General features: G+C 43.4%; 1 long non-coding RNA gene across 1 annotated transcript in view; it reads right to left on the bottom strand.

The window, feature by feature from the left end:
• Nucleotides 1–12,049: 12,049 nt before the first annotated feature.
• The window catches only part of LOC142069392 (uncharacterized), a 33,019-nt gene continuing 26,261 nt past the window's right edge, over nt 12,050–18,807 (bottom strand). Inside the window, exons 2-3 of the long non-coding RNA XR_012665195.1 lie at nt 12,922–13,054; nt 12,050–12,398 (exon numbers count right to left, since the gene is read on the bottom strand). This is a non-coding gene — a long non-coding RNA (uncharacterized LOC142069392). The remainder of the gene's footprint in view (nt 12,399–12,921; nt 13,055–18,807) is intronic.

The raw sequence follows: 18,807 nt of genomic DNA, 5'->3' as shown, positions 1-18,807 counted from the left end.
CAAGATTTTTAAAATGCATGATTTGCCCAGGTCGTTATCTCACATCATCGCTATCTCAAGAGGTCGTTGTCTTGGGGAGTTTCTGTACTAAACTTTTTTATTATTATAATTATTTTTTATGTAAGAACGCCATATTGGGTCAGACCAATGGTCCATCTAGCCCAGCCTCCTGTCTTCCGACAGTGAATGTTCCAGGTGCTTCAGAGGGAATGAACAGAACAGGTAATCATTAAGTGATCCACCCCCGTTGTCCACTCCCAGCTTCTGGCAGACAGAGGCCAGGGATACTTGGAACAAGGTGCTGCATCTCTGCCCATCCTGGCTAATAGCTATTGATGAACCTAACCTCCATGAACTTATCTAGTTCTTTTTTGAACCCTGTTATAATTTTGGCCTTCACAACATCCCTGGCAAAAAGTTCCACGGGTGACTGTGCGTTGTGTGAAGAAATACTTCCTTTTGTTTGTTTTAAACTTGCTGCCTATTAATTTCATTGGGTCACCCCTAGTTCTTGTGTTAAGTGAAGGGGTAAATGACACTTCCTTATTCATTTTCTCCACATCAGTCAAGATTTTATAAGCCTCTATCATATCCCCTCTTAGTTGTCTCTTTTCCAAGCTGAAAAGTCCCAGTCTTTTTAATCTCTCCTCATATGGAATCTGTTCCCTACCCCTAATAGTTTTTGTTGCCCTTTTCTGTACCTTTTCCAATTCCAGTATATCTTTTTTGAGATGTGGTCACCAGAACTGCACGCAGTATTCAAGGTGTGGGCTTACCATGGATTTATATAGTAAAAGTGGGGGAGCTTGGTTTGCCAGACAGATCAACTAAGCCAATACTGACAACCTATATGAAAAGGCTGCAAAATACCATGCCTCCGGACTGCATCAACATACAGAAAACCTTATTATCCAGTCACTGTCAAAGCCAATTTTAGAAGAACTTAATGAGGCTGTTAAAAATGCTGGAAACACAACTCAGTTTATGTGAACCAACATGGCTGTTGCATCATACTTTCTATTTAAGCAAGAGGTACCCCACACTATAAAGTGGAGGCGAATGTTAAGTGCATTGTCATTGTTAATCCTGAAGTTGGACACTGGTTTCAAACAAGACCAGCAGATGTTCGCTATCTTCCTGAAAAAACTCAGCTGTCTCTCTAGAAGCATGTGGTGCAACAGTGAAAGACTTAGCAGTTGAAAAAGTGAAGAACTCTCTCACCATATTCAAAATATATGCATACATGGCTGATGAATGCACCAATACAAATAGGCATCAAGTATTAAGTCATTGCATATGTTATCTTGATGTTTGTGGTAGGCCAGTAGATGCATTCTAGATGTTCAGGTTATAGAAGACACATCAGCTGCATCTATGACATCTTAGAAGAGTTAAATGCTTGTAAACTGAACCCCAGACAGATGGCTGCTTGTGCATTTGGTGGAGCTACAAACTTCTCTGAAAGACATAGTGGAGTAAAAGCTTTCCTCAGAGAAAACTGTAACCCTAATCTCTCCTATACACACTGCAGAGGCCATGTATTCCAGCTAGTGCTAGTAGAGGCTACAGAATCTTCAAAAGACATTAAAAAGCCATAAATGTAATGGCTTTTTATACTCTTCAGCAAGAGCCCAAAAGGACTGAATGTCTTGGAAACAAATAGAAGAAACACTGGGATTGAAGTTCAAATTAGTCCAACCTGGGAAAACCCGCTGGCTTTCTCATGAGCGATTTTTGGCTGTTGTCTGAAAATTACTGCAACCCTTATTACTGGCTTTGGAAAGTATCCACCAAGATAGGACAGATCTAAGTAGCAAGACTGGTGGACAACTTTTGTTACTAAGTTTAGAGAAGACTGTCGCCATTTTCTCTCTTGTAAGTCTACTGTTGAAACCACTTGGGTCATTAAACAATGTCATCCAGGCATCTGCTACAACAGTAGTAGATCTTTGTCCAGCAATAGAAGCTATGCTTGGATCAATCAGAGATATCTATTGAAAATGTACTGGAAGAAGAAAAGAGTTCAGTCCAGAAGTTGACTAATGAAGGTACTTACATTGACTCCTTAAGTGAAGAGGACAAGAAGGGTTTGTTAAGCCAGCTAAAAAAGTACACAGACTTGATTCTTACAAATCTACAGTAGCGATTTCTGGATTCTATTCAACATCCATGTAGCTTTTACAGATGCCTGTCTTATAAAACCCCTACAGTTGAGTGGAGTGAGGCACTACGGGCAGTGGGGTTGCTATGTGATCGGGACAGAATAAAAAATTTTGAGCACAAAGTGGAATATCATATGACAAACGAAGATTTAACTTCAACTTCTTTATCATCACTAGTGGTTCGATCCAGTCTTTGTACTATGTTTCCTGGAATGAAAGAAGTAGGAATCTATCTCTTGCTGCTCCCAGTCACAACAGCTACAGTTGAGCATTCTTTTTCCTCATTGAATAGAATTTTGTGTTCTGAAAGAAGTCGCTTTCTGCCTGATCATGAGCATATCATGAAGGACTGGCAGTACCGGACACACAAGAAGATGCCAAAGAGTACAAAATTACAACAAGAAACCAAGAAGGATGTCGATGTAGTGCTTCATAGTAGGCTTGAATAGCCAACTTTAATTTCTGTGATGATTTTAAAACATGATTTAAATCTTAATAAAATGGTCATGAAACATTTTTCAGTTTTTACTATGGTGCCATACAGCCCACCGATGCCCTCACAGTCTCAACCCTTGTTGGCCTTCAAACCTCTCCCCCCACCCCCGAATATTCCAACACCCACCCTAATTTCAATTCTTGGGGAAAACACTGATTTCTGCCATGTTTACTAGTTTATGCTGCAAGTTTTGTAATGCGTTTAGGCAGTGATGGATGTACTATGCTGGAGATTAAGGAAATGACCTTAGTCTAGCTTTGTTGTCAGTGGGTTATAAAATTAGTTGGAGACAGGAAAAAGCAGGAAAGCTATGTTCTAAATGATTCGTGTCTGGATGACTAAGTGGAAGAAGAACAATTGACGGGACTTCTGGGAATGGCTCAGTCAACACATTTGTAATTGAGTTAGTAATAGAACTTCATGGTGTGAAATTTGTTAGATCACTGGTTTTTAATAAAATATGTGGGGGAGGGAATAGTAAAGAGGCATCTATAATGAGGCTTTGCATTTATAGGGTCTGATGCTGCTCCCATTAAAGTAAATGGCCAAACTCCCATTGATTTCAATAGGACTGGCATCAGGCCTATATAGTTTTTTTCTTGAAATCTCAAAGTTAGATAAGGATGATTTTGTTTTTACAGAAGGGGAAACTGAGGCACTGAGTGGTTAAAGTCATTTCCCCATGTCACTCAGAGCCAGGTCTCCTGACTCCCATTCCTTTGTCGTATTCACTACTACAGCTCTCTCTGAACAAGGGTAACAACAAACACCTCTGCATTTTTTTTCTTGTAGGGATTCTCCTGAGCTGGCAGGCTGTTGGAGGTAGAGGTTCAGCTGTTCATTATCAGCTAGAATTCCATCTTGATAAGCTGAATTCTTGTTTGATTGTCTTGGTCTGCTATGTTAATCCTCACCCCTCTCTCGTATTGGGCAAAGAAATCCACAACATGAACTGACAGTGATATGAACCCTATGTTGACGTAGTTTCACAGGCAAGTCAACATTTTATCATGTAGGCACATTCATATTGTCCTAGTTCAGCAGATCTCAAACTATGGGGCAGGCCTCCCAAGGGAACTAGGGTAATGTGTCAAGGGAGGCATGAGTTGTATGTGCCTTTTTATGTTTTTGTTTTTATTTTTTAAGAGCTCTGGCTGTCAGCCGTGGGTGGCTGGAGCTCAAGCAGAAGGGCTGTGCGCCATGGGTGGCGTGTGAACTGCAATCTGGGGGAGGCTTGCCCCCAGTCCCACTCCTTCCGAGCCCCGAAGCGCTGGGAGGGCAGGCGGCTTAGCCCCAGCCCTGGAGCTTCAGGAGGGCCCCAGCTTGAGCCCTAACCGGGGCCACAACACAGGGACAGGGGAACTAGCAGGAAAGGGTCTGGGGGCAGAGTGTGGGCAAGGGCCACACCTGGCTTTTTGGGGAGGCACAGCCTCCGATACCCACCACCCACGCCGTGCACACTTGGGAGGCAGGGATAAAAGGGACAGCCGGAGTCCCGCCACTTGGGCTCTCGTTCCTCTCTGTCCCCAGTCCCTCACCTGGAGACAGCAGAGCTTTGGCTGTCAGCCCCATGGAGGCAGCAGCAGTGCAGAGGTAAGAGTGGCAGTGGGGTGCTATGTCTGCTGGGAAGTGATATTGGTGAATATCACTTTTCACAGTGCCATCCTCATTTCTGTGCTGCTGCTGGACGGTGGTATATGTACTTAGGGGGAAAGAGTGTAAACCACTATGAACAAAAAGAAGGGGAGCCCAATCAAATAAGTTTGAGAATCACTGTCCTCCTTTAATCTGGAGCTCACACTGCCACATTACAGTATTTAGTGATTTTTTTTTAGTTAATATATTTTATAAAAAAATCTTTGATCCACTTACGGTCTACTTCTGCATTTCCACTTCTTACTGGAAGTTTTGGGTATGCAAGGATTGGTGCTATAGTCCTGACACTCCCCATTTAAAGAAGCTGTGCATGGCTTAAGGAGCTGAAGGTTTAAGGTATTTTAACTGATATCATATTTTCATCTGTTCCGGTAAGTAAAGGTGAGGATATCATAAACAGTGGCGAACTCTGGCAAGTAGATTTCTTTGGCTGGAGAATTGTTTGGATGTTAGTACAGCAAAGACGGGTGAACGAGTTTAGAGAATATCCAGTCTGCTCGGCATTGATGGGAATGAGTCCCGATGGGTATGTAATGAGCATTAGTGCTGGAACAAAAGTAAAGCAGCTCTGGAGAAAGGGGAATTCCTAGCTCATTGAAACTATTTCTCACTTAAAGCGAAAAGTCTCCTCCTTAGGGCTTGACAGCTCATACTGAATCCAGTATTGTACTCTCCCTAACACTCACCAATCTGCCAAGTATGTTAGTCAAAGTTTAACATAGAAAAAAGAAAAGGAGTACTTGTGGCACCTTAGAGACTAACCAATTTATTTGAGCATGAGCTTTCGTGAGCTACAGCTCACTTCATCGGATGCATCGGATGCTGTAGCTCACGAAAGCTCATGCTCAAATAAATTGGTTAGTCTCTAAGGTGCCACAAGTACTCCTTTTCTTTTTGCAAAGACAGACTAACATGGTTGTTACTCTGTAACATAGAAAAGGAAAGCAAAGCATCAGAACGGGGATCTTCTATGTGGATCTGAGAGGAAAGCTTTGCATGTATTGTATTTAACTATTTCTCTTCTGAACAACACACCAACCACAGCCAATATATGGGTTAATCCGTTGCAGACGGATGTATTTACCTAGTCCTGGACCTTAATGTTAGTATATTATCCCTCTGGTTCACACAGATTTTAAATGGGGGGGTGGGGGGGGTAAAATCTCTTCCAGGACAGCACTGTGGAAAAATTGTTACGGTATATTCTATACATCATGCTCCTTGCTATTCACTTTTAAGCTGCCCATTGTTGGTTAGATATGGGTTTCTCCAACTTTTTCCTAGTTTGGACCAATTTTTCAATACAAAGGTAGACTGATGGGCATCCACCCTGTTCCTCGGGTGGGGGGGGAGAGATAGCTCAGTGGTTTGAGCATTGGCCTGCTAAACCTAGGGTTGTGAGTTTGATCCTTGAGGGGGCCCATTTAGGAGTCTGGGGAAGAAATAGGGGATTGGTCCTGCTTTGAGCAGGGGGTTGGACTAGATGACCTCCTGAGGTCCCTTCCAACCCTGATATTCTATGATTCTATGAATCTCATGGACCATTTCCCTTCCCAGGACTAATCGTATGACACTCCTGTGGCACCTACAGCAATTGCTTATATGGAAAAATAATATTTAGGAAAGTATTGAAAGTATTTCTTGCTGTATTTGAATGGGGTTTAGCAGCTGGAAATGAGGAGTAGCAGCTAGCATGATAGTGATCATCATCTTTCCTTGGACCACCAGCATGCGCTCCACGGGCCATCCATCAGTGGTACACAGACCACAATCTGGCAACCTCCATATGAAAGTATAGCACTAGAAATTATTAAAATTAAGGTTGAGAAGGCATTTCCATGATAAACCCAAATTGGTTAGTCTCTAAGGTGCCACAAGTACTCCTTTTCTTTTTGCGAATACAGACTAACACGGCTGTTACTCTGAAACCCATATTTCCAGGTTTCATTTGCAGATTTCCTAGATCTGTAGCCAACTATTTCCCACCAGCACTCCATCCATTTCTCTAAGGTGCTGAGCTAGTTACACTGTCACACTTACAACAGTTAGTTCCTTACACTTCATCTTGAAACATGCACAAGACTCATTAATGCCTCTTTCTAGGATTATATCTGGAATGCGGTGGTTTAAGAACGTAGGTAATGTAACGAGGTAATGTAACTATCAAAATCAGTAGCCGAACAGCCATTGACTTAAGTGTCCCAAAAGCAACTAATGCTGAGATTCCTGTTTTGGCCCAGAATTAATGGCCCAGATGCTGCCATCCAGGCTGAACAAATGCAGTTGTTTTACACTAGAAGAAACCTTTGTGTCTTCATCAGTCCCATCAGGTATGTCCTGGTGACACAGGTAAGGACAAATCAAGGACTGGAAAGATTTTTATTATCTGATGTTGAAAATTAAAGACAGTCAAATTCATCCCTGTTGTAATTCCACTGACTTCAGTGACATTATAACAGGGCAGAATCTGGCCTATTATATGTATCCTAAGTTTGGGAATGGTCGGTGATATATAATTCATGTTCCATTGTAGAATATTGTTCTTGATAATGGGCCCAGTCCTCTGCATGGGGTGGGCCCATTTTGTGAGGGTATTCTTCATATTCCAAGAGGCCTTCCTCTATAGCAGTGTTTCCCAAACTTGGGACACTGCTTGTTCAGGGAAAGCCCCTGGCAGGCCGGGCCAATTTGTTTACCTGCCGCGTCCGCAGGTTCGGCTGATTGCGTCTCTCACTGGCCGTGGTTCGCTGTTCTCGGCCAATGGGGGCTGCAGGAAGCGGTGCGGGCCAAGGGATGTGCTGGCTGCCCTTCCTGCAGCCCCCATTGGCCTGGAGCAGCAAACTGCTGCCAGTGGGAGCCGTGATCGGCCGAACCTGCGGATGCAGCAGGTAAACAAACAGGCCCAGCCCACCAGGAGCTTTCCCTGAACAAGCTGCGTCCCAAGTTTGGGAAACACTACTCTATAGTATATGAGGCTATTCTGTTCCTCACAACCAGGGTCTGTGCACCCCAGTTCTGCATCTGCTGGAGTAGCTGCGGAATTGCATCCTTGGACCCCATTCGCAGAGTCAGCTTCTCTAGCAGAATGGAACATTTTAAAGGAATATTATTCCAGCTCATTTCTAATGCTAGAAACTCCTTTAATAAAACAAACAAAAAAATTCTCTCTGATCTAAAATAGTTGCTTCAACTCATCAGGTTTGTGACAGGCAATGTGAAATGATCTAAAAGCAATCAGGTGGTGCTACATCTGAGACAGCGTCTTTTGGAGGGGCTGCTGAGATGCCCATGCCACAGACGGTAGTGGGAGAGCAGAGCATACACATGAACAGAACAGCCCTGCATGGGGTACTGTTCTAAGTACGGCAACCCTGTTCCAAGCAACCTAAAGAAGAGACAAAAGGGCAAGAAATAGACTATTTTTTTCTGCTGGGATTTTTTTAAAACATTTTTTAAAATACTTAATTTCTACTAACAAATTTACAAAAATTATATTTTTGTCAACTTTCAACAGAGATGGCCTTAGGATGTTAGACTACACACTAGTTTTAAAGTATGGTTGCAGAATTGCCAAACCCATGTGTTCCCCAAAATCACAACAGACTTAAAAATAATGAGATTTTAGAAAATAATATATTTTGGGCCTTTATTTGCTTTCTGGATTTTGAGCCATTACGATTGCTGTTTTCAAGCTTTTGTATAGAAACATGAGGACTAGACTGTTTTAAGGAAAGCTGGGATTTTTACATAAATCACATGGCTCCTGAAGCTTTAAGAAAAATTCCAAATGTCATGATAAAATTGTGTGAATTGGCAGCACTGTATGTAGTGACCTTAATATGTCTGACAAGGAGAGAACCCAAAGCCTGGATCCAAGTTGCAGTGGGGGAGGTTTAGATTGGATATTAGGAAAAACTTTTTCACTAAGAGGGTGGTGAAACACTGGAATGCGTTACCTAGGGAGGTGGTAGAATCTCCTTCCTTAGAGGTTTTTAAGGTCAGGCTTGACAAAGCCCTGGCTGGGATGATTTAACTGGGAATTGGTCCTGCTTCGAGCAGGGGGTTGGACTAGATGACCTTCTGGGGTCCCTTCCAACCCTTATATTCTATGATTGATTCTAAGTTTGACTCTGGTTTTGACATGAAATTTTGTTCCTGAAGCCCTGCTCTGATTTTTGCTGTACTAAAATACAGGGTTGTTTTTTTTTAACCCCACAGATATAAAGGAGCATTTCATATATCATTATCAGGTACAATTGACAGGAGAACTGTACTTTAGCTGTCCAGTTTAACAAGTCTAGAGAACCATCTTGTTCCATTTCCTGATTATGACTGATGACTAAAAGGGAAAATAACACCACCAGCTGATAGTTGCTGGTTTCTCACAGAATTGTGTAGATTTCCAAAACAAGAGATTGTTGCCCTAAGTAAGATAAGCATTGACTCAGTGCAACGCTTTGTCAGACAGAGATTCCCAGGCCTGAATTTGATGTCAGTTTCACTAGTTTTCAGGGTAGCTCTGTTAACTGGCATTTTTCCTTATTTGGGCTGCAGTCCTGTAATTGGATCTGTTGAGGGGTATCCTGTGGCTACATGGAGCCCCACGGACAGTGGCGGATTAGCCACTGCGCCAACAGAGCCCGTGCCCAGGGCCCCCCAGCCAATTGGGGGGCCCCAGAAAAAATCCACTGCAGGAGATGGAAACCTGGGGCCGTGGGCAGGGGAAGCCCTTCTGCCCCGACCCCACTCTGCAGCAGCAGTGCCAGGCGGGGGAAGCCCCAGTGTGCCCCCTGTCCCCGGCAGAAACTGTGAAACAGGGGAATCCCTCCCTTCCTCCCGCCCCAGCACCAGTGGCCACTGCCCCCATCCTCACCAGAAGCTGAGGGATGGGGGAAGCCCCCATCCCAACGGTTCTCTAGACCAGTGCTACTCAAAGTGGTGGTCTGCGGACTGGTGCCGGTCCGTGAGCCATCAGCTGCTGGTCTGCATGCACATTGGAAAAAAAAATTGCTAGTCCCCCACTAGCTAGCTTGAGAAGCACTGCTCTAGACCCCATCCCTGGCAGAAGCCATGGGAAAAGGGAACACCTCCAAAGTGGCCCCCGACCACATCCCTGGCAGAAGCCAAGGGACTGGGGAACTCCCTCTTGCCGAAGTAGCCCCCGACTCTGTCCCTGGCAGAAGCCAAGGAATGGGGGAAGGTCCCCTCAGTGACCCCCATCCCTGGCAGAAGCCGAGGGATGGGGACCGAAGTTGGGGGCAAGGGAGAAAGGAGCAAAAGGGGTTGCACGGCTGCAGTGGAATGGTGGGACCCTGGGTGGAACAGGAGTGGCCGCAGGGAAGGGGCAGAAAGGGGTGGAGCAGTGGGCCAGGCTGCAGGTGGAAGATGTGGAATGGGGGTGGGGCCGCAGGCAGAAACGGTGGGGAGGGAGCCCCCCACTTGTTGTGGCCCAGGGCCCCAGGAAACCATAATCCACCTCTTCCAACAGACTTCAGTGGGTTCCATGCAAGCGCCAGGGCAGATCCTTGTGCCTGCATGGATCCCATGGCAGTTTCGGGGCTTTAACGTGTGGAATCTGAATCAGGCCCAATGAGTCTGTAATCAACATCTCTAGTTAGGGAGAGTCAGTTCCCGTGTTCAGTGGAGCTTTCGGTTCACTTAATTTGTTTCACGGACAGCAAAATACAGCACGCTATGATGGAAGGGCAGTTCCATAAACATATCATTCCTTGCCAGAAGCGTATTCAGCAATTATGATTGAGATTGTTCTCGCTCTGAGTCTGAAAAGCAACTTTTGAACATACAGCGTTGTTGTGTGTGGTTTTCTTCAGTGATTCTAGACATCCATCATTATGGCATGTACGTCCTAAGGATGTTTTAACCTCCCGGTGCTTTGATAACTTTACTTTCGCCAATAGTACTGTCATAAATATAAAGGGAAGGGTAAACACCTTTAAAATCCCTCCTGGCCAGTGGAAAAACCCTTTCACCTGTAAAGGGTTAAGAAGCTAGGATAACCTCGCTGGCACCTGACCAAAATGACCAATGAGGAGACAAGTTACTTTCAAAGCTGGAGGGGCGGAAAAACAAAGGGTCTGTCTATCTGTATGATGTTTTTGCCAGGGACAGAACAGGAATGGAGTCTTAGAACTTAGTAAGTAATCTAGCTAGATATGCGTTAGATTATGATTTCTTTAAATGGCTGAGGAAATAAGCTGTGCTGAAAGGAATGGATATTCCTGACTTTGTGTCTTTTTGTAACTTAAGGTTTTGCCTAGAGGGATTCTCTATGTTTTGAATCTAATTACCCTGTAAGGTATGTACCCATCCTGATTTTACAGAGGTGATTCTTTTTACTTCTATTAAAATTCTTCTTTTCAGAAACTGAATGCTTTTTCATTGTTCTTAAGATCCAAGGGTTTGGGTCCGTGGTCACCTATGCAAATTGGTGAGGATTTTTACCAAACCTTCCCCAGGAAGTGGGGTGCAAGGGTTGGGAGGATTTTGGGGGGGAAAACGTTTCCAAACAACTCTTTCCCAGTAACCAGTTAAACGTTTGGTGGTGGCAGCGAAAGTCCAAGGGCAAAGGGTAAAGTAGTTTGTACCTTGGGGAAGTTTTAACCTAAGCTGGTAAAAGTAAGCTTAGGAGGTTTTCATGCAGGTCCCGACATCTGTACCCTAGAGTTCAGAGTGGGGAAGGAACCTTGACAAGTACCGAGTAAATAGAGCTCTCAGCTGTTCAATAAAACAAAAGACTGTTTTAAAAATGTCTAAAGGAAGGGTATAAAATCAGAGCATTAACATGGACTGAGTGGGATTCATTTAGCTGGGAGTAGACTCCAATAGGGTATTTCATGTTATTTTTACCTTTTTAATTGTCTCTGACAGTTGTTATGGGTTTTTTAAGAGCTGTGATTATATTTTCTGATGCCCAATAACATGAATAAGTCTGTTCGGAAAGATCCCTTCTGTGTACACCACTTATCTGTAAAGCAGAATAGGTTCCTCCTCTCCCACTAATGGCACTCTACCAAACTCACTTGCATCTTCTAGCAGCTCAGCTGCTGACTTCTCGGTCAATTACTCATGAGAGAAACTCGCTTTTAGATCATTATGTGTTCAGATTTTGATTGCCAAGATGGGCCAACTCAAAATAAAATAAATACTTGGGTCATTTCCTGTGAGGGGAGGATGGAAAGTCCTGAACACTTGCGAATCCATCCTATAAACCACATAGAATCTGTGTGAAAGGGAAACTTCTAATCCCAGCATATTTGTAGAGCCCATGAAAGATAAATGAATGAGCATCAGGGTAGAAAAGGATGGGGATCTTTGCTCACTGAAGTCATTGGCAAAATTCCCATTGACTGTGGTGTAGGGTGACCATTTTGGCTGGGACAGTCCCTTTTTTAAGCCCTTTCCCGGCTGTCACGATTTTTTCCCTTCCAAAAGTGGGCATTTGTCCTGTTTGCTCTTGCCGACTTAATCTGTTGACAAATGTCCACTTTTGTCAAAAAAGCTGGTTGCAGTGCAGAGGAACACGGGGGGCGGGGGGGCGAGCAGAGACGCCAGCCCTGTGCAGGGGGGAGGCAGCGTTCACACATGCAGGGGGATGGCAGGCTTCCAGCAACTGGAAACAGCCTCACGCAGGGGGCTAGCAGGCTTCCAGTTACCAGAAACAGCCTCTTGGGGGGGCCCTCAGACAAGCAGCTGGGGGTGTCCCATTTTCCCTTTGGGAAATATGTCACCCTACGTCTCAATGCTGCACCACTGAAGAGAGCAGGGTGATCAAACCACCATAGCAGAGGTGCCTACAGAGGGCAACATTCTCAAGGTTCTTATTTTAAAGCAATTTGCCTAAGGGACATTTATGATAAAGCCCAAAGAAGCTAGATGCTCGGGGAAGTGAGGCCTAGCACAATAGCTGCTATTGTGTCTATTAAAAGTGGAAACAAGGACAGCACGCTTGGCTTCGTGGAGTGGCTTACATTGCTCTGTAGGCACCCTACTAGATGATGTAGGAGAGTTGCTGCTGATCTCTGAAAAGGAGACACTCCCTCTCGTCCTGATTCAGTATTGCAACCCTATGGATTAAAAAATCATGAGACACTTAAAAACTATGAAACTGGCTTCAAAATTATGAAATTTATCAAAAATAATAAATGTTGGGTGCTTTTTATTTGTCTTTTGGTTTCTGGGCCTTTGGGGGTACTCTCGGGTCATATTTTCAAGCTTTTCTCTGCCACCATGAGGCCTAGAAATGTCCTGTTTTAAAATGAAAGCTGGGATTCTGACAATCATCTGATTTCAGGTACTTTAAGAAAAAGACTATATGTCACAGAGCTCATGAGAATTGGCACCACAGTAATGATGAGCTGAAAGAATCCATAAGGGTGGGGGGAGGAAAGGAGAGTGTTTGGAAAAACAGCAGGTTCGTAGGGCTCCAGAATCCTTCCTCTACCAGGGATAATGTGGAAACAGCTACGCAGCCTCCAATGAGGCTATGAGTAAAATATCAGATGTAAGCATGTGTGTTTTAGGAACAAGCATCAGCAACAGGGAAATTACTTGATGCAAATTGGAAAATTGTAGTCAGGCCTCACTCACCTTGAGTTTTATGTTTGTGGGCTACAGTCTGCTGATTTAATGCTGCCTCCCTTTTCTGATAGCCTTTTGGAGTCAACTGCTGCTCCTGAAGATGCATCACTGCAGTTTGAGTCTTAGTCTTGTACTGCTTCAGCTTTGAGATAGAAAACACGCATGAGAGTATCTGCTGTTATAGGCTGGAGAGTTGTGTTGCGTCAACTGAGGCCTAAAAGTTATCTGATTGATCTGATCTCTAATTTTAATTATTTTTGAAAGTGTGTCCTTTTCCCCCACCCCCTTAAGAAATAATGGGGAATGGATCAAGACAAGTGGTATTTTACAGCATGACAGCAGCAGGAAATTTGCAGCTGTGTCCTTAATGCTGTTTTCATTACACTGTTTTGAATATATCATATTTACTATTATCTGTTATTTCCTCGTTTCTTGTGTTTTTAAAATGCTCAAACCTATATATAAAGTTTAAAACTAAAATCAAGACTTACCTTGTATCTATGTCCATTTTATGACTGCATGAGACTGTGTATTAGATACCCATACTGTGTTAAAATGAAATTAGGGGGTCCATTTTTGACAGGGACCCCCTAATTTCTAATAATCGGAGAGATTACAAATCTGGCATGTTTCGAAATGTATTCAGACTCCTTCAGCAAAGAAACCTTTTTAGAACAGTGATGATCTTACTCAGGGCCAAATTTTCTGCTGGTTTAAACTAAACCAGCTGCCAATGGTTCCATGGGGCCATTGCAGCAGAAAGGATCGCCATAGTGCATGGATGCTCTGCCACATCCCCGTTCTCCCAAGAACTCGCTGGTGGCCTGGGAAGGATGGCATAGAGCCAGTTACACTAATTCATTACCACCCAAGGATAATCTACACACAGGGGAAGTTCTCTACTGCCAGATTTGCCACATTTTAGTCTGCTTTGTACCAGGAGACCAGTGCAAAGCAGGTATCACCGGGTTAAGGACCTGCCCTCAATCTTTAACTCATTGGGGCAAGTTATTTTTATTTTTATTATTATCAATTATTATTACTTTATATTGCAGTACAACTCGAAGGCCACAATGAGAATCATGACCATATTGTATGAGACATTGGACAAACAGGGTAGAATTTTTCTGGAGAATTTGTGGCAAAATCCATGAAACTTCTTGTATTAAGTGATTTTTAAGTATCTTTGTCATCACTTTTCTAGGGACCTGAGGTCTTGGTGGATTCACCATCACTTTCCATTTTTTAAGTCAAGACTGGGTATCTTTCTGAGAGATTATGCTGTATCTCAAACAGAAGCTGTGGGCTTGGTGCAAAGGTTACTTGATGAGCCTTATTGGCCGGTGTTATGCAGAGTCACACTAGATGATCATAATGGTCCCTTGTGGCCTTGAAATGTATGAATCTCAAAGAAGACATGGTCCCTGCCTCGAAGAGTCTACAATCTGAATTGAAAGAAGGGATTGTACAAACCAGGGATTGTAAAACAATAGCGGGAATGAGGGGAGGCGGCATGAGGGTGACCGTGATGAGATCTTGATGTTCCATAGGTTAGCTATGTGCACAGCATGATGGCTCCAAATTATAGTTTGTTTGTTTAAATTAATAAGACTGTGTGGCAGCATAGACGAAAGAGCAGAGCTGTTGGCAAGAGAAATGCACACCAGAGTCAGTGGATGCATGCCACTGACGGTGGGTACCTTAAGAACATAAGAGCAGCCATACTGGGCCAGACGAATGGTCCATCTAGCCCAGTATCCTGTCTTCCGACAGTGGCCAATGCCAAGTGCTTCAGAGGGAATTAACAGAACAGGCAGTCATCGAGTGAGCCATCCCATTCTCCGCTCCCAGCTTCTGGCAACAATTGCTACTAAAGACTGAATTTTGTTATGAGATTATCTTCCCTGGAGAGTATGTGGGTTTGTTTCCAGAGTGAATGCAGACTCAAGAAGGTCAGTTCTCAAAGAAACACCAGTACTCTTTCCCATATGCACTAGTCATTATTGTGTTCTCTAGTCTTTCGATAGGGTGTCACCTACAGATTCTGAATGCACCTGCATATCATCACTGCTTGTCGCACTATCCCCCAGGCCAGTAAGTTCACTCCTTGCAGTGACTCCCAGTCAGGCACTCATAATGAACAAAATTCTGCACTGGAATAAACTAGTGCAGCCATTTACAACAGAGAATTGGCCCACAGGGTTTAGTATTATATACATTTACATAGCATTCCATGTGTTGGACTCTACTGCATTTCTGATCACTTGCATGCCACATCTCTTCTGTTGCTTTTTGGAGACACCTTGGGGGGTCTTTCCTGTGTGAATTCTGTCAGTTCAGAAATGCAGACACAGTTCCAAAGCTGAAGGCAAAGGATGAGAACTAATATGTCTGGAAGTAATATTGCTCTTGGCTGTATCACAGAAAAGGAAAAGTCAGTGCTTGATTACTATTTATGTGAACATTCGGTATGAATTTAATTGCCGTTTAATTCAGCTTCAGTGAGACTTCTTAACGTTGTAAGATAACAGTGCTTCCGTGGGGGATGGATGAGATATCTGTGGTATACCAATGTTATAGCATCATACTGTGGTCACTGTAGCATAAGATTATTGACCGCTATGGTAACGTACAATAGACTGTGTGATCAGTGAGTAAGTAAAGCCCATTTGTGTTGTTAGCACCTGCCTTCATTGTATCCATAGCTATTTCCTTGTTTTTATTTCCCTTGTTTTAATTCTCCCATGAGTTTCTGTTTCTGGGGTTAAAATAAATACAGTTGATCAGATTCAGCCATCACACACCTTGTAATCCTATTTGAAGTCAGTGGAATCTAACATCAGGATTATGATGATGTCGTGGGGGGTAAGAGGGGTGAGCGGTGAACACCAAGTTATTTTATCTCCAAATTGCTAGGAAGCTGTCAGCTAAGAACAAGAAATTGTCGGCCAAATCTTAATAATTTTCTCTTTTCATGCCAATTCAGGGATATGGCCCCCTTCATAACTATTTTAATCACATGGGGCTCTTACTGTGCTGTAGGGGACACCACATTTAAAAACAAGCAAAATACAATTATTAATAATGAATATTTCATAACTTTAAAAAAGGTAAGAGGGAAAAGAATAAAACAAAATCAAAATACTAGCAAGAAGAAACAGTGGTTGCTTCAGTCACAATCTCTTTCTGTGGAGAGCTTTCAACAGAGATTATTTCTTAAGAGTGGGTCAGTCCCTGGTGAGCTCACTCTTCTCTTGGTGAATTAAGACCAAAATATATTATCTCCCCAACTCAATAGTGAGTCCTGTCTCAATATATCATCGAGAGCTGAAGCCGTTTATAGATTGGCAAGAGAATTTTGTTCAGTTGTGGTGAATTCTGTTTGGCTTATAATGGAGACCTAAACAATTTACAAATAGGCAGAAGTAAGTGGTCTTAACTAAGTCCTGTGAAAATTAAGTACGTAACTCAGTTACTGAAAAGAAGCTATGTAAGAGTTAGTTATTCATTTGAAATACCAATGTTTCTTATGAACCCATCAACTCCATTTAAAAAATGGTCTTCAATCAGGTTAATTAATGAATATTAAGAATCTTAAATTCAAATTAAATCCCACTGTTTCTCATTGTTTACCAAACTTAATTAAAAAGAAAAGGAGTACTTGTGGCACCTTAGAGACTAACAAATTTATTTGAGCATAAGCTTTCGTGAGCTACAGCTCACTTCATCAGATGTATTAGTGGAAAATACAGTGGGGAGATTTATATACACAGAGAACATGAAACAATGGGTGTTACCAGCGGGAGAAGGGAGGACCTTTTGTAGTGATAATCAAGGTGGGCCATTTCCAGCAGTTGACAAGAAAGTCCGAGGAACAGTGTGGCTGATGTGATTAGGCCCTATGATGGTGTCCCCTGAAGAGATAAGTGGACACAGTTGGCAAAGGGCTTTGTTGCAAGGTTAGGTTCCTGGGTTAGTGGTTCTATTGTGTGGTGTGAGATAATGTCACAGCAAACCTGGTGGCTGAACTTTGTGACTTTGTCCTCACCCATAACTATTTCACATTTGGGGACAATGTATACCTTCAAATCAGCAGCACTGCTGTGGGTACCCGCATGGCTCCACAGTATGCCAACATTTTTATGGCTGACTTAGAACAACGCTTCTTCAGCTCTTGTCCCCTAATGCCCCTACTCTACTTGCGCTACATTGATGACATCTTCATCATCTGGACCCATGGAAAAGAAGCCCTTGAGGAATTCCACCATGATTTCAACAATTTCCATCCCACCATCAACCTCAGCCTGGTCCAGTCCACACAAGAGATCCACTTCCTGGACACTACGGTGCTAATAAGTGATGGTCACATAAACACCACCCTATACCGGAAACCTACTGACTGCTATACCTACCTACATGCCTCCAGCTTTCATCCAGACCACACCACACGATCCATTGTCTACAGCCAAGCTCTATGATACAACCGCATTTGCTCCAACCCCTCAGACAAACACCTGCAAGATCTCTATCAAGCATTCTTACAACTACAGTACCCACCTGCTGAAGTGAAGAAACAGATGGACAGAGCCAGAAGAGTACCCAGAAGTTACCTACTACAGGACAGGCCCAATAAAGAAAATAACAGAACACCACTAGCCATCACCTTCAGCCCCCAACTAAAACCTCTCCAACGCATCATCAAGGATCTACAACCTATCCTGAAGGACGACTCATCGTTCTCCCAGATCTTGGGAGACAGGCCAGTCCTTGCTTACAGACAGCCCCCCAACCTGAAGCAAATGCTTATCAGCAACCACACACCACACAACAGAAATTAACCCAGGAACCTATCCTTGCAACATAGCCCGTTGCCAACTGTGTCCACATATCTATTTAGGGGACACCATCATAATGCCTAATCACATCAGCCACACTGTCAGAGGCTCGTTCACCTGCACATCTACCAATGTGATATGTGCCAGCAATGCCCCTCTGCCATGTACATTGGCCAAACCGGACAGTCTCTACGTAAGAGAATAAATGGACTCAAATCAGACGTCAAGAATTATAACATTCAAAAACCAGTCAGAGAACACTTCAATCTCTTTGGTCACTCGATTACAGACCTAAAAGTGGCAATTCTTCAACAAAAAACTTCAAAAACAGATTCCAACAAGAGACTGCTGAATTGGAATTAATTTGCTAACTTGATACAATTAACTTAAGCTTGAATAAAGACTGGGAGTGGATGGGTCATTACACAAAGTAAAACTATTTCCCCATGTTTATTCCCACCCCCCACTGTTTCTCAGACCTTCTTGTCAACTGCTGGAAATGGCCCACCTTGATTATCACTACTAAAGGTGCCCCCGGCCCCCACTCTCCTGGTAATAGCTCACCTTACCTGATCACTCTTGTTACAGTGTGTATGGTAACACCCCTTGTTTAATGTTCTCTGTGTATATAAATCTCCTCACTGCATTTTCCACTGAATGCATTCAGTTAAGTGAGCTGTAGCTCACAAAAGCTTATGCTCAAATAAATTTATTAGTCTCTAAGATGCCACAAGTACTCCTTTTCTTTTTGCGGATACAGACTAACACGGCTGCTACTCTGAAACCAAACTTAATTAGTTTCCACAAGTACACACTGTGACAGATCTTGCAGTTCTATGCAATATCTTTGTGGACCATATTGTATTACATTTGAGTATCACTGTGGCTCAGGGATTGTGTGCCACTCCAGATGGGAGGGTTATCACAGCTTACTAGGGCTTGTGCTAGCCCTCACTTGGGGTTGGTTGGTAGGGGAGCGTCTCCTAGTGGTCAGGGATTAGGTCTGTGATATGCAGGGGAATTGTTGGTAATAGAGCCAGGGCCCTCCCACTCCACCAGA

The sequence above is a fragment of the Caretta caretta genome, chromosome 15, assembly GCF_965140235.1.
Source record: "Caretta caretta isolate rCarCar2 chromosome 15, rCarCar1.hap1, whole genome shotgun sequence".
In the NCBI taxonomy this organism is placed as follows: Eukaryota; Metazoa; Chordata; order Testudines; family Cheloniidae; genus Caretta; species Caretta caretta.
The sequence above is the reverse complement of the archived record's forward strand: the minus strand, read 5'-3'. Positions and strand labels throughout refer to the sequence as shown.